This window comes from Haemaphysalis longicornis, unplaced genomic scaffold, assembly GCF_048455015.1.
Source record: "Haemaphysalis longicornis isolate Haplotype H1 unplaced genomic scaffold, Haemaphysalis longicornis Haplotype H1 scaffold_9, whole genome shotgun sequence".
Taxonomy (NCBI): domain Eukaryota; kingdom Metazoa; phylum Arthropoda; class Arachnida; order Ixodida; family Ixodidae; genus Haemaphysalis; species Haemaphysalis longicornis.
The window spans coordinates 67,250,517-67,266,419 of NW_027526460.1; positions in this window are offsets into that span (position 1 = coordinate 67,250,517).

A 15,903-nucleotide genomic window follows, 5' to 3' on the forward strand; every position below is an offset into this window, starting at 1 on the left:
GCATGTTTACCATGAACATAATCCACAACACCAAAGAAACAAAACAAAATTATCTATACTCCTCTACAGGTGCATGATTTCAGGAGACTATACAACGTAACAAAAGACTATACAACGTATTTCAATGTCTCAAATATTTACCTACCTTGATGCAAAAGATTGAGCATGTGTGATAATTACTTAGCTTGATTATCCTTTGGTTCTATAAAGGACGATTGCGGTCGTCTAAGAAACTAGTGTACCTTTTTTATAATAATTCGTAACGTGTAAGAAGCAAAAATCAATTAGTACGAAACTTGTCTTAACTATTCCTGTTATTCTCTATTTTAGACCACCAAAGTACTTTACGGTACATGTTATCCTATGATCGTCTGCTTGTGCGTTACACCGGGAATGTCTCCTTTAGGGCAAAATTAGAATACTTGGTTTTTCATTCTCTATCTTAAAGTTGTAACAAGAGCCACCATTGATACGAATATATTAAACGCAAAATAACCGTCTATAGACGCACACAATGCAAGAACACACAGGTAAGCGGCATTGCCTGCAAAACGATATTTACAAAATTTTGCCTCGCCAAACAGCGGAGAAAGTAATAGCAAAACGTACATCTCAAGGACGTCCCAACAAAATATGGGACGTACACAGCCAGCATTAGGGTACTAAAGAAACATAAATATTTATGATTGGTAATCTATGCAGTTGTCTGATGCGACGCTGAATTTAACAGCTGTTTCAAAGACCCCTATTACTTAACACGCACTCCTATTAGGTTAAGCTATAAAAGAGTGCTACGGAGTAGCAGCTGAACAGAAAGGAAGTACAGGGATTACTAGATAAACACACGATATTTTTAATATCTTGCAAGTAAATCATTTCCAAAAATGCTAATATTTTTTCGGCAGTAGCCGCCCTAATTCCTTTGCAAGAATTTCATAAAACCTTGTTTCCACATTTTGTTTTCATATTTTGTTTATTTTGCCAACAAAATATGATGTTTATTGCCAAAAATAAGTTACTAGCGGTAGTGCCGCGAGTGATTAAAATAAGTATCCAAAGTAAATGATTATAGACCAATTGTGCTTCAAATTATACAATACAAAAGTAAAAAGAACAGAGCAGAACATTTTTCCGGGTGGTTGCATTGAGCGGCGCCTGTATTTTGGGCACAGCAGGAGCGAAGAAATTATGGAGGTAGGGAAGCTGACATATTTTTTGCAGTGTAAATGGGGCTTGGCAATTCGCTTGTCACAAAAAAAACGTAACTCGATTGTGCCCTGTAATTACTAGACGTGATAAACGCTACACTCAAGCAATACCGCTAGTATAATGTTGTGTGTGCGTGTGCGAGAACACAGTAGTCAAGTCTCGTGACTTTCTATGCGGCCCGGCCCAACATTCTGTACAAAAGTGGCCCTAGATTTTTTATTTGTGAAAAAATCCACAATCTACGAACGTAGCTGTGATGTAAACAGGTAGGGTTCACTAAAGCTTGTCAAAAAAAGTGATCAAAATATATAACACAGATGCTATTTATCGGACGTTTTCAGTGATTGCTTTCGGTATGCTACAAGTACGCGTGAAAAGATATTGCTGTAGGTAAACAAACGTATGATCAGAGTACACGGAAAAGATGCGTTTTCTGGGTGAGTCACAAATTTTGTTCGGCCCTTACGCCCTGGAGATGTTAGGCCACTGAAACTGGAAAGGGGCGGCCACGGCTTTTATCTTCTAATTGATGAAGCAGGTGCAGTAAACTGTGTTCGAACTTTGTTGCGCAATTGTGTGGTAATTTGCGCACCCATTTATGCCGAGCAATGACGACATAGACATGGTCGACCTGGATTCCTCAAAATGTTTCTCTAAATGCCACATATGCGTATATAGATAGTAAACCACCATCTATGGGTTGGCTGGAAGGTCGCCTCTACCTTGACATTGGCGCTCAGCGCCTCCGGTCAACTTTTCCCTAGTGTTGGAATACGATGGCGGAGGCAGGCGGAACGCCGGAATTGTTCGCGGTGCCGCTGTCCTTACAAAACGCTACTTGTTGCCTTTCTCCCTCACACTTGGTACGAGCAGAGTGCCCACGGCATGCGTAACGTCACACGTACGCTACCAGAAAATGAGCCTTTCCTTTTCTCTTATACCTTCACCGATGGCGCTTTTGCTCTTCACGCCGACTGTGCGAGTGTGTATGTACAATGATGAACTAAACAAATGAGAACACGAAAAGATGCACCGTAACGCACAAATAGCTCAATTTCATTTCATCCAAGTAATATTTCCCGTGTAGTTACTGCTGTAACAATGTCAGCAAATGTGTGTTTTCAAATGGTGCAACTGGAGGTCTAATATTTCATCTCGAAACTCTTATTCTTTGCTCCTGCGAGTTTCGGTGCATGCTTTCGTGTTCAGGTTAATATTGTCCAACACTGTCCGTCCTCAACACGTGTGGCTCCGAGAAAAGCTACAAGGGTCTAGGAGGTCCTTGTCCTCTGTATTTCTATTCTGCGGCGTTGCCTTTTCCGGGTATTTCTGAGATCAATGGATGCTAATACATTACAAAAACAATATCGCTTCTTCACCTATTTCCTCACCATCCGACGTGCCAAAGAGACATGTTTTTGGTGAGTTTTTTGTTGCATCAATTTTATTACTCTCAGACGGTGACTTTGTTCATTTTTGCGTGCTCCATTGTAAAGAAACATTTGGAATACTTTCCATTGCTTCGAAATGACCAGAATCTTCTATGATCGTTCTAGACCAGATGAACGTATCATATACAGATTGAGATGAATTACGTCTTACGGTAAAAAATACCGCTATTTTATCACCCTGAAATATTTTTCTGGGGCAGGAGAATTGCACGCACACCTTTGCCCACATACCCACCTGTAATATTCAAACATATTATTGCAGAGAACGCCCCTATTGTCTGCATTATTATTAACGCATATCACATCTACGCCACTTTCGCTGCTCATTTTACGTGGAAACAATGGACAGTTATCTACTAACAGAGAACACGTTGATAAGATTTCTACTAAAATACCTGGTTGTTGTCTGGAACCCTCTTAAGATATTTAAGGCCATGTCTTCAAATTGGGCCAATCTCAAAATTCGCTTCAATAATAGTGATACACTCGGGACACTAGTGACCTACTCGAAAAAGGCCTACATTTATTACAGTTTCCAAAATGTTCCTCAAACCTTCTACGGTACTTTTTGTTATTGCTTTACGTATGGCATGAATGCTTCGCGTTTTGTATATCCAACCACTATCTGACATGTTCCAACTGCGGACCTTCTGGTTTATGAGGTGCTCGCATTTGAAAGCGCAAAATTTTGCAAGTATTCACCAGTTATATTGGCAATGATGTGGTGGAATAAACTGCTTTCTCACATGTTCTGACATTTTGCGATGCCTTCTCAAAATTGTTTCTACAATCATATTTTTATTTGCACCTGACTATTTTTTTTTTGGTAGCAGTTGCCATCACATTCATTTTGGCCTTTCCCTGTCTTAGACTTTTTGACACTCTTGTGAGATTCAGAAATCTTTGTTTTGTGCATTTTTACGTGTGTCATTATATATTCTTGTAGTTTTACACTTACTCACACCTATTTCTGAATATTTTTGAAGTTAGGCGTGCTGTGCGTCCCTTGAGCGTTAGATGTCGCCCCAAAAATGCCCTGCAGGAAAACCAACTTCAAACATTGTTTCATAAACGATGATGATGATAAGCGAGGCCCATCAAGCGCTTCAAGGAAAAAAAAACGTTTGTTGTGGCCAGACGCGAACCTGGGTATTTCGCGTTATGAAGCCGACCTCTACGACATTGCGCGACTCCTACATTGTATAAGCAGCTTCGTTCCTCTTAAAAAATAGTTTGATTTTTTCTGTTTTGTGTCCCTGTGACCTAAATGAATTACGCATTTGACACTGAATTTAAAATTTAACACAATCAATTAGCGAACATCGCCTTATTATCTTGCTTGACTGCCGTCATACAGTTTAATGTTCATAGGCACCCGTTATACACCAGTAGGCATGTGTTGAGGATTTTTCCATTTCTCTGCATGTGTTTGTTTTCCTTTCCTTGAAATAACCGAAGCTTCATGAACAGAAAAAAAACTTGCATCATTGTATTATGACTGCTAGCGAAATGAATATTCCAGATACTGGGTATTTTTCCCGTAAGCACCAGATACGTCGGTGACTTCAAATAATAACAAAGGGGAAAGATGTAACTCTTTTTTTCACTCGCATTCTATAAACACAAATGAGTCGGCCTAATTTAGCGTCCTTGTAAAAGTAAACAAACCTAACTGAGACAAATTCTGCACTGACAAAATGTAAATCAATAGAGAACGTGAAAACATTTACAGCCAACGTAGGGCTTCGAGAATGCATAAACATGTTACTTGTATTTTAAAGGCCTTTGTGTTGGGCGAGTTGGTGAATTGTCTCAAATGGGGTAGACTGCGCTAACGAAGACGCCACACAAAGAGAGGTACACAAAGACTGCGCCTGTCTTTGTGTACCTCTCTCTCCGTGGCGCCTTCCTTAGCGCGGTTTACCCCTGTTGAGAAAGGGTTACGTGTAACCTCTCGAACCAGCTCAGGAGTACAATTACTTTTATAAGTCGATTAGTAATTCTTCATATTAACCACGATGTTCAGTGTTCGTTTGGGAGATTTGCATTGTTTTCTGAACAGAACTTGTTATTTCAACTAAAAATGTAGATTGCTTAAATATGATGGTATTAGCCCTACCGTGTGGACGTTTTACGATGAGCGCTTACCCGTAGTTTTCAGCAGTATATCTGAGTGATTGGAACTAAATACTAGTCTTGCAGCGTGACACCGAACTCCAGTATACACTTTCGGGTAGGGCACTGTCAATTTCTTTATAGCATACAACACTGCCTTTCGTTATCATTAGGTGAGGACTAACCTTTCGGAGTTGTCTTAAGATATCACATGATTTTACTTTTCTAATCTTTTGCTTCCTAAACTGCAAACCGGCTGAATCTTGGCTAGTGTTAGAAGCGTGTATGCTTGGCAATTCTCACACACGAGTTGTTCATTCACCGCATGCAAAATTTGCCATGACACAGAAAACCTACCTCATATAAATCTCTTAAGTTCGGCATACGATGGGCTACACACAGGCAAACAAGAGACAAAAGAAGGGTGCACCGCATTATAGAAATTGTTTCTACAATGAAAATGACGGCCTGTTTAGCTTTCTGGAAAACCTGCTTCTACGCACAATACCCAACCAACGTCAGGCAGATGAGGACTGCTTTTCAAATAATTTTTTGGTATTGTTTAATGCATTATTGTTTGAAGACTGTGAAGTCCACGTGAATATACTCGAATACGCCGTACTGTGGGCAGCCCGAATTTTCTTGTAACAGCTGGCAGCAGGAACGTGCGTAGAGTGCAAAGGGTTTGATTGTATGCTTGGAGAACCATAATGATGACCTTGTCAGATCTTGCTCTGGGGAATAACTATAAAGATCCCAGAGCAGAAATGCGTGTCTTTTTGAAGCCAAGACAAACACCAACGCTACGAAATAGAGAAAAAATGACATTCGCAAAGGTGTTCTACACAGAACAACGAATTACCTTCGGGCTGGCTACCATCGGAAGGGCACGCTGTGGTTTTTACTTTTATAGTGTTTGCTTCTTTTGATAACACTGTAAATATGTTGTTTTTATAACACCCTCAAAACATGAAACAGAACCTTTGCACTTTAGTAACGTCCGCCTCTGAAACCAGGTTTTCTTGTATCTTCAACTTGCAGTAAGAAAAGGTTCCTCCACATATGCTCCTAATATAAATGATTCTGTACAACACGCGCAGCGCGAGAGCGTATACATTGTTTAGACACGCTTGCAGGATAAGGTAGCATGGTGCTTTGTAGTTCTTCCCCAAAATAACTGCTCCATCCAAACGTTCGGGCAGTAGAATCCGGAAAAGAAGTACCAATTTATTTGGGTGATGATGCGACAAAAAACCGCGGTTATAAACAATTGCAATCTTTCGGGGCTCATCGCTTTGTTCAACATTTCTTACCCTATTTTCTTATGCTAATAAAAAATACGCAGACGCAAGGTATACCTCAGTTGTCGGAATATCAATGCCTAGTCTTAAAAGCTTGTTTCGTTCTTACACCATGTACAGGTGGTTGACTGGCGAGGATAAAAAAGGCCATGCTATTTGCCTAAGATTTACCACTCGCTTTTGTACAGTTGCCTCTGCAATACCGCAATGAGTACGCAGTTATACTAAGCAACGCGCACCAGGACGACGAGGCACGAAGACATGAAGGCTGTAACACGTTGTGGCTGGGTTTACTACAACTTGGCTAAATGCTTTTTACTCCACTTCGTAACACCACAATAAATCAGCCGATTGCACGTCCGGCTGACGATGACGCCTGCGCTGTTGGCCTGACAGCGAGAAACCTTCCGGCGTTGTTTGCGGCAGCGCTCCTCGTACGCGACGTTCCCTCTCACCTTCGGCATCACAATTAAAGAGCGTGCACTCCCCACAGGCTGCGACACGTCACATCCGGGCTCGAAAGCAAGCAGACCTTTCTTTTCTGCTTGCTCACTAGGACTTGGAAGGTGTGCACACCATGCCGATGCTACGAAAATGTTTGTATGTCACCAACACATGTTGCTCTGCGGTGAAATACCCTTACATTCCCTCTCCTCGTTCTGTTAGCTCATCTCAAAGAGTTTTGTTCGCGCATGTGCACTGTTTTCTGCAAAGGACCCTCCTGGCTGTGGGCAGACATTTTCCTTAGGTATATACTTCTTCGCTGTGTATATACTTCTTTCGCTAGGCGTAATATCTTTTAGTGACTTTATAAATATATCTTCCCGATTAGGGTACCTGACTTTTATGCAATATTTGGGAATAGTGAAAGCGAACCATATAAACCTGGTGGCAACATGAGTTGCTCTATGACCCCATTGCCACTACTGTTAACGTTCTACAAAATTCTATATCCAAGTAGAAGTGCAGGCTCAGGCTTGAGCAGTCAGTGCTTGATGGGAGAGCCGGTTTTGTACTTCTAGAAACACAGATGCCCATCAGAATCGCATATACTTATCACCCGCAGTTTTTGCAAGCGGCTGAAGCTGGCAGCGTTTAGAGCCATACAAGCAGGTCGAAAGGTACAAGAATATTTTCTTCAAATTGCCGCTGAAAATTGGTACTTATGATGAAATTAAAATTCTGTTATTGTGTCAGCGCCATTCTCGTGATAGATTGCTGTGTCGCTAAAACACTAGCAACATCTTTATCTTCCACATTCGTTCCACAGCTTCCTTTAAATAAAGCTCATAAATTAGAAAACATATTTACATCTTTTATTCTATCCCACTAAAATTCCTCTATCGATAAATCCAACTTTGTCACGCAGAATAAACTGCGACGTATTCCGTAACCGTGGCGGTGCACCAAGAAAGTTCCCGCAGAGATTACTAAGATGGTAGTACCTTGCCAGAATATGCGTTCTCTTCCTAGTTTGATGTGATAGTAGCAAGGAAAGTTACGTCAGAGAAAACACGGGATCAATGCTTCACGAGCAGTCAACTGCATAAATTTAAATATTTGTTTAGATATGCGCTACGCGCGCGCGCGCGAGTGTGTGTGTGTGTGTGTGTGTGTGTGTGTGTGTGTGTGTGTGTGTGTGTGTGTGTGTGTGTGCGTGTGTGTGTGGGTGTGTGTGCGTGTGTGCATGTGTTCGAGTGTGTGTGTGGGGGGGGTGTGCGTGCGTGCATGCGTGCGCGCTTGCATCCTTAACCAAAGGACTAGCTACGAGGGCTCCAGAGGCCTTCCTACAGTATATTTTGTTATCACTGGGTTCTCACCCTTTTGTTGTTGTTACGGAAGAACGACACAATGGAGACCTGGGCCATGGCTGTCCTTACCGGGGACAATAACTTTACTAACCCGGTCTACACGACGACGGTAATTAAGAAGCGCATACCCATCAGGACATTCAACATCTTCCCGCGCGCGCAACGTTCGTATTTGGCCTTAAACAAACGCTGTCCCACACACCGAACCTTCTAGCTGTTCAACAGCTTCAGCAGCTGGCGCTATGTAACAAAAACGTTCCTGCGATGCAGTATCTTGTAGCGCTATTTCAGTGCGTTCGCCCCGGGACGATTCTCCCGCAATGAGTCCCGCAGTCCATCCAAAATCTTGAACCGCACGTGGGCTCCTCGTATCAGTATGCACGGAGGGGCCGCTTTACCATGACTGGTACACCTCTGAGCTGCGGCACAAGTTAAACGTGCGTATCCAACACACGCCGTCGTCAAGTCAGGAGAGCTTTTCTTCTTTGACGCGTTAATAAACTGCAGGGTGTGCACTGCCGCGCTACGCTTCTGCTGCCTGGTATGGCAACCTAAACCAAACGGTGGTGAGGTAGGTGACTGGCTGCTCGACCTTCAGCTTATCTCGGAGCTTGCCCTGACCCTCATTGTGGTTGGCGACGCCTTCTTCTGTGGCGGCTCAGCAGCTGGGAACAACGAATGCTTCCTCTGTCGGTGAGCACGAACGCGTGGCTATGGCTCTGTTGCTCCACAGGACGCTGAATTTCACCAGGTCGAATCGGCTCGTCTTATTCCCCACTCCCACAGGCGAGAAATCGTTGTGGGGTTTCGAAAATTGTCCGCAATCATAGTGAACTTATTTTCTTTTGAAAAGGTCATTCCTTGGAACGCTACCCTGAATTGCTGTCACCTCTTTTGCTTCCAGCGGTGTATCCGGCGTCTCGCAGCTTTCACTACAGCCAAGCGCCGCCACGAGGAAGCGGCCGACAACCAAACTGTGCTCCAAGCTCGCGTTTCCTGTCCTTAAGTTATGGACCTATTTTGGCGAAGCTGATGCCTGGAAAGTCTCAATGATTCATGGTACCTGCAGTTCTCATGCAGCGAATTGGCCGGTATATTCAGATTCGTCTTGTCCCTGCCTCGGGTTTTCCTTTTGCCGGTTTCCGATTCTGGCGAACTTGCTTTTGTGCGAGGTGTCAGCTCGATATGCGTTATTGATGTTTCTTGACAAGGCTTAGGTGTTTCGTTACATTGACTCGAAATGGTCAGCAATAGCGGTTCAGACTTCCTAACCTCAGGAACGCAGAACGAACCAGACTCGAACCTGGGTGCAGCGTTCCGCTGTAACTTGACAATTGGTGATAGCCGGAGTTTAGGATGCTCCGGTAAGGCTTCCTCATTCATGAAGTCTAGAACTTCTGGTTCGCAAGGACGTCGTTTTTGGCGATGGTGAACTAAATCACTCTTTCAAGGGGTGGCATTTCTGCGTCTGGGGTGACCAATAAACGCGTCAGCAGTGAAGCAGATGGTGTTCGTTCTTTTTTCTGACAGAAATAAAAGAAACGTCCAATTCCCTATCTGTTGAAGGACGTAGTTTAAACGTCAAGTTTTATCTCATGAAAGCTGAAGAGAGCCATCGTCCCAAAACGAAGCTCCTTCGAGCGTGTCGGGATAGCTCAAGCGGATAGGTGACGGCCTAGTAATCCCAAGGACGCACTTTGATTCCGATCACGGAGAGCATTCTCTTCCAATTTATTCATCATAATGTGCCATTTATTTGTGATAAGTTGACTTTAAACAGTTCGTTTTGGTTGCGAGATCGCCATATGTGTGACCAGGAAAGCTCCCGTTCAGAAACTTTATTTTGAAACAACCCCACTTCAGACCATGCTCTGGTCCGTGCAGTTTCTCATTGCACTTCTGTATTTTTGTAGATCCACCTTCAGTTAGCTGCCCCTCAAAACAGGAGACGAGAGTCAGTCAGACTGCGCCAATGGGAAATGAAAGCTGCGTCGGTGTCAGGAAGTCTGGTACATTTGGAGTATTGTAAAAACGTTCCCGTGGGCATTGTCGGTGAATGGGATTTCCCCTAAAGTCTACATGGTATTGGTGTACTGACCTTTATTTAGAAAGAAAATGTCGTGTACTGAGGTGCATACAGTGCTAGTTTCAGGTTACCTTAATTATACTGCTTGCTGCCTGTGAAGGTTAGGGCAAGGCAGGGGTAATTAAATTCTGTTAATTTTATTATCTTTTAGCGTATTGTCCGTGATGGCACAACCACTGTACCTCTCTAGGGAGATGCTTGGTGCCCGAATATTTATCTCACGGGAAAGCGACTCGGCCGAAGGATGACAAACATCTCTTCAGCACCACGTATCCAATTGATGTTGTAGTCACGATGGAACTGAGTATTTAACATGTTCGGCTGCAAAGACACGTAAAATGTTCGGGCCATTCATTTTTAAACGACCGTATTTTTTGAGTATGAGGCACATAAGCTGTCGCATGTCTTGGGATTTCGTTACAAGCTGTTTAAGTAAATTTTAGGGTGAGTACTTACATGAACGCTTACGAGGGCAAGTGGGGCTTCAACCATTGGCCCCTTTAATTATTCCGTGACGTCTTACCACCTGCTGTTCTGTTCAGTTAGGATAATCCCGCACTCATATCACACAGCAGTCTGAGTGTGAGCGCTTAGACGAAGACGAATTCTTTGAGGCGCGGTTTTGCAACGGCAGCCGTTATATTCAGCGTGTGTGGAGTCCAAATATTGTACAACCGAAATGCTTTTCTTGTGCCGATTACGTAGCCAGGAATTTGAAGCCTTAACAAGTTTGGAGGCTACTCGTTGTATAGACTGGCAAAAGTAATAAACCCATTCAGTGTCTAGCTGCGAGAGTTCTGATAACACCCGTTCTCAAATCCAGACGTAACCGTAGTTGGGCTGATTGCTTGTCCCGGGTGCCCGTTTTTCTGCCACGCCCACACACCCAAGAACATAGTTTTTACAAAATAAATCAATTGAACCGACAAGGCCCTGAACAAATTTGGTTGCACAGTATCTCTAACACCTGGAGGGTTTTAAGATGATATTAAGATTAAGATGATAATGGCTGGCTGAAGAAGGCCAGGAACACATTACTACATATCTTTTGGTAACTTGCCTGATGAGTAGATGATTGAGTGAAAAAAATTCCGCCATCTCCACGAAGTGAATGATGATAAGGGGGCGAAGCTAAAATGCTTATCGGTAAAACCGTGAAACATTCGCCCACACATCATATACAGACTCGACGTGTTGTTATAGGTCTTCTTCACGACGGGCACCATCTGAATGAGTGAAGGACATAAGGCGCGTTCGTAGCCATGCTCGCGTCACGGTTTGTAGTGCAGTGGGAAGAGCGCCACGTATTTCCCGTCGCAGCCAGAGAGTCGTGGGATCGAAACCGGGCGCCACCGCGTCGAAGCCACCACTCATCACTCGCAAAGCTTGAGACTTCCCACCGCTCTGTTGACAAGCCCGTCGACGACGTCGATGTTTGTGCGGATCGTGTAGGGCTTGTTTGGGACGATGAGAATCTCCATGGGTAAGTTGGCAAATTCGGTGTTTGACATTTTAGCCACCTGGCCGTCGCCTTCTCCAGAGCGTCTTGTGTAGCGTACCCCCGGTACGTGTCTTGAGCTCGCAGACGACGAACGACAACCTCTTCTTCTTCCTCTCCTCCTTGCTGGGTAGCAACGAGCGCGTTGAACAATTTGACCTCTTCGTCCGATCTTTGGCTGCCCAAACCCTAGGGGCATCCTGCCATAATCATCATCAGCGTTATGTACACGGCAGCAACGAGGGACGGGACAGTGCCCGAGCAAGGGGAGCTTCGCCCCTAAAAGCTTGAGTCATTCGTTGCTCCACCGCTATGAAGTGGTGATAGGTTAAAGATGGTAATGCTGACGTAGGTGAGAAAGCAGTGTCGTATCGCCGGAAGATGCCTACGACGCGGAAGTGAAATTGACGGCGCCATGTTTGTCCGCGAGACTAAAGATCGGGTTGTCCACGTTTAGTTCAAGTAATTGTTTACGAAGTATGCTCAATCGTATCCTACCAAATCAACGTGTTTTGTTTCGTGCACTCCGCTGACTGCGTCCACATTCACAGGTCATCCTTCTTCCCAGCGTGAAAAGGCACTATTTTTATGGTAATTCTGTGTGGAAACTGCAAATATACCTGATGATAACCCGTTTGTGTGATCTGTTTATCCATATCGGATTGTGCTGAGATGCAAAATATCGCTAACTTTGTTGGTTCGTTTGGGTAAGTACTGTACCGGAAAAATTAGGAGGACACAATGACTTAATTCGCAGGTCTCCGCCCCCAGGGTGTTATATATCCTTCAACGAAGCTCTTCTAAAGGAATCATAAATAAATTTTGAGGGCCCAAATTACATTGCCAGGTCTTTCTCACAGCCTCTCCCGTGCTTTTCTGTCAAGAAAATGTCGATATCAACTATTTAGTAAAGGACGATCTTCTGCAAGTCATTATAAAAAGACAAGACCTACTTTGCTCTATTCTAACCCACCTAAACTTGTATTGCGACCAAGCAAGTGCTCTCTGATCACGCCTGAGGACCTTGTCCGACAACGCAAATATGGTTTTAATATTGTAAGTCCCATTAGAAGTTCTCCCGTATCGGCTCCATCAGAATAAATGATGATAAGTAGCTTTTGAAATCGTTGCTATCGTGAGGACGCCAATTGAATGTCGGCGGAATGGACGTTTTTTGGCCACTTCGCGCGGAAAAAGTGCATAACACCGCCGATAGCAAGTGCCAGTCTGCTCAGCCATACAACTGTCAGATTCAGACATGAGAAGGTCGGATTTCTGCGAAAAAGGTAATATCAAATCATCTGGGTGACAAGTTTTAAAATACAAAAAAGCAGATCTTAATTCCAAATTTGCCATAACAATTGCGGTCAAATTGACGTGCTACATCCATCTGTTCCGACCAGCTACGCTTTTAGCACTGTGTCGCCATCACAACATACACTAATTCCCAAAACAATTCTATCACAAAATCTCCCGACCTCCCCGTTGGAGTTGATCGATCCCGGCCCACGCAGGCCTTTGGAAAAACGAGGCAGGCCATGACGAGCTCGAGGGCTCACGAACCGAGCAGACCCCAGGCTCTTTCCTTACCATAGGACCAGATCCGCCAGGGATAGACTGGCAACGTTCCACGACATCGCCGCCTAATACTGCCTCGCCCGCCGTCAATATTCTCCCGCAAACACAACTGACCCATAGACAAGAACGTATCTGACGACTTCTGCAAACCGAAATTCTCCTTTGCAGGGTGGTACTTAACCCCATTCATCCTTCCCTGCACCCATCAACTCACTGCCCCGCCTGTGGCATCCATGCTACGGTCCCCCACTCTATGTGGGGCTGCCTTCTCGACCCCTTCCTTTCAATCACCTCTGACAAGCAGTGGGAGGCATCCCGGGGTAGCTCTGACCCGGCAGTAGAAGCCTCATTCGTGAACAAAGCTGTTACTGTCACCGAGAGATATGTGTCGGCGGCCACACCGCTCCTCTAAATAACATAACAAAACTTTATTATTGAAGGGATTACTAAGGAAGGAGGGAGTAGGGAAGATTAAACATTACATTTGGCGGTCGACGCCTGAGGAGTGCACGAATTCCCACAGAGAAAGCAGCGTCAGCTGTGTAGTGGAAGGTTCCAGCGGTGTTGTCTAGTCCACAAGCCGCTCTGCGCCGGGCGGTAGACACTTTGAATGTCGGTACACTCCCACAACATGTGGTGTACGGTGGGTGTGGCTCCTGTGAAGCAAGAGGTGCCGGCAACTGCGGTCACAGGTTGCTAATCCTGGACGGCATGCTTTTGGCGTTTGGCTCAATAAAAGTTTATTGCTCTCTCTCTCAAAACAAATCAAGTAGCGAAATATCGAATACACTTAGGCCGCCTTAAGTTAACACCTAGTATTCAGGGACTAAAGAGTGTGACATTAGTGGCTGAAAAACAAAAGAAAAACAGACAAGTAAGAATAAATGTTTTATTGCAAGTATGATTATCCAACTGTGAGTATCGGTGCACCAGGTCGATTGGCGTTTTGTTGTGGTGGCAAGAGAAGTGATCATGTGATTTTTTTGCCTTCCGCATCGGACAGAGTAACATTACGTCGGCCTCTTAATGCAGCGACATCGTACTATTCGCATGCAGAGCTATGTAAAGCTAAGAAATAAAAGCGGTGCACTACAAAAATATGTTCAAGAGTTTTTTATGTCATCTGAAGTGACATAGAGCCCGTTTGGCTTGCACAAGTCAAGGATGGACCTGCGTGCATTTTGGCTAAATTCGCGCAAGTTCGCGCAACCATTTTCTAAATTCGGTGCTAGGTAGGGGTAAAATACCGCTCGACAAGGTGTAGTGACGGTATGCTGAAGGTACGTGAAATGTGGTGAGGCGCCAAATCTACATTACAACAGACCTAACGGTGCTCTTTTCATACCATGCTAGGACATATGCTCTTGTTTTTGCCCTCTTTTTCAAACCGCCGTTTTAAAAGGGCAGTACACGCTACAATCTTCGCTCTTACCCTCCAAACGTCGGCCTCTTAAAAGTCGACCACACAAGTTCCCGTAGCAAGAATGCGGAGCATGTACTAATTGCCATGCGCTTCGTTGTTCATTCTTTATGGTATCTGGAAAGTCCAGAACTAGTAGTACGCAACTTGTGAATATTTAAGCAAATATGTGCGGAAATTTGGAGAATCGCTTGTTTATACGTAATCCTTTGTCTGCCACTCTTCTTAATTCTTCCTTTATAACGAGATTGCGGTGAGGGTCGCGTTGGCGCGGTTATTTTATTTTATAGCACCATCTTTCGGTCTCCACTCATATACCCCGGAACACAACATTGTTCTCCACACCTTCACGGCATAGAAAAAGGTCATTAAAAAAACAACGGTGCAGACAATTCTTTTTTGATAAAATATAGGTTACAAGGCAACTGTTAAAATGTCTCCTCGGCATTTCTGTTTTGTTTAACGGTAAACCCTGCTTTCAAGTGGGTGTTAACTATTTTGTGTATGCTGGTTTTACCACATTGTGTGTTGAACGTGAGGCATGGCCATCGATGGGGGGACTAAGAATACAGAAGATGGCGCCAACTGCTGTTTTATTGACTGTATCTCAAAACAAATTAAAAAAACAGCCGAAAACGCGATTCTACCGTTACACTATGTTTCATTCACTTGTCATAATTAGTTAAAAGTGTGGTTCCAGTCATTAGAGAACTACTCTGTGCTATCAATAAAAAACCCTATACGGAGACAGTAAGGATTCAGAAAACGGTTGTAACTGCTGTTTTAGCGGAACTATAGGGAAACATTGTATAACGATGACCCTTTCAAACGACTTTCAGATTTCGCATCACAGCTCACCCTCGGTGGTGAAACCTTTTAGCACCAGTGCTGTTCAAAGGGACATTGAAAGCAAAAAGAAAGTTTGGCTGAGCCCTCTACGCATTGATTCGGAAGCGAAACATCCTTCAATTGCCAAGAAATTACCAATACAAAAACTTATTTTTTTCTCGCGCCATTTTATGACGTTTCTCGTGACGTCAGTGGTACCCAGAACAGAGTGACACAGGGGGGTGGTCTAGCAGGAAACAAGCATACCGAGCGAACCGCAGTGGCCGCAGGAGCCGCTGGTCGTGCACTTTGCGCAAACGGCAAAACAACTTGCCCGCATACAATTCCGTCACCTGCCACTCTCTGTGCGTCTATTATGGGGCCGCTTGGGATGGGTGGCGATGGTTAAACAATCTGAATGTGCCGCCCGGCCTTTCACTTTACCTACAAAACATCTAGCTGACAGCGCAACCTTCGAGCGAATGGCGACAGGGTGGTCTTTTTAGTTGCATTTTTGTTTTTCTAATGAATAACTGTGAACAACACATGTGCCGTTGTTGATAAACTTATACGCTGAACGAAATGACCTATTAAAAATTCGTAAGC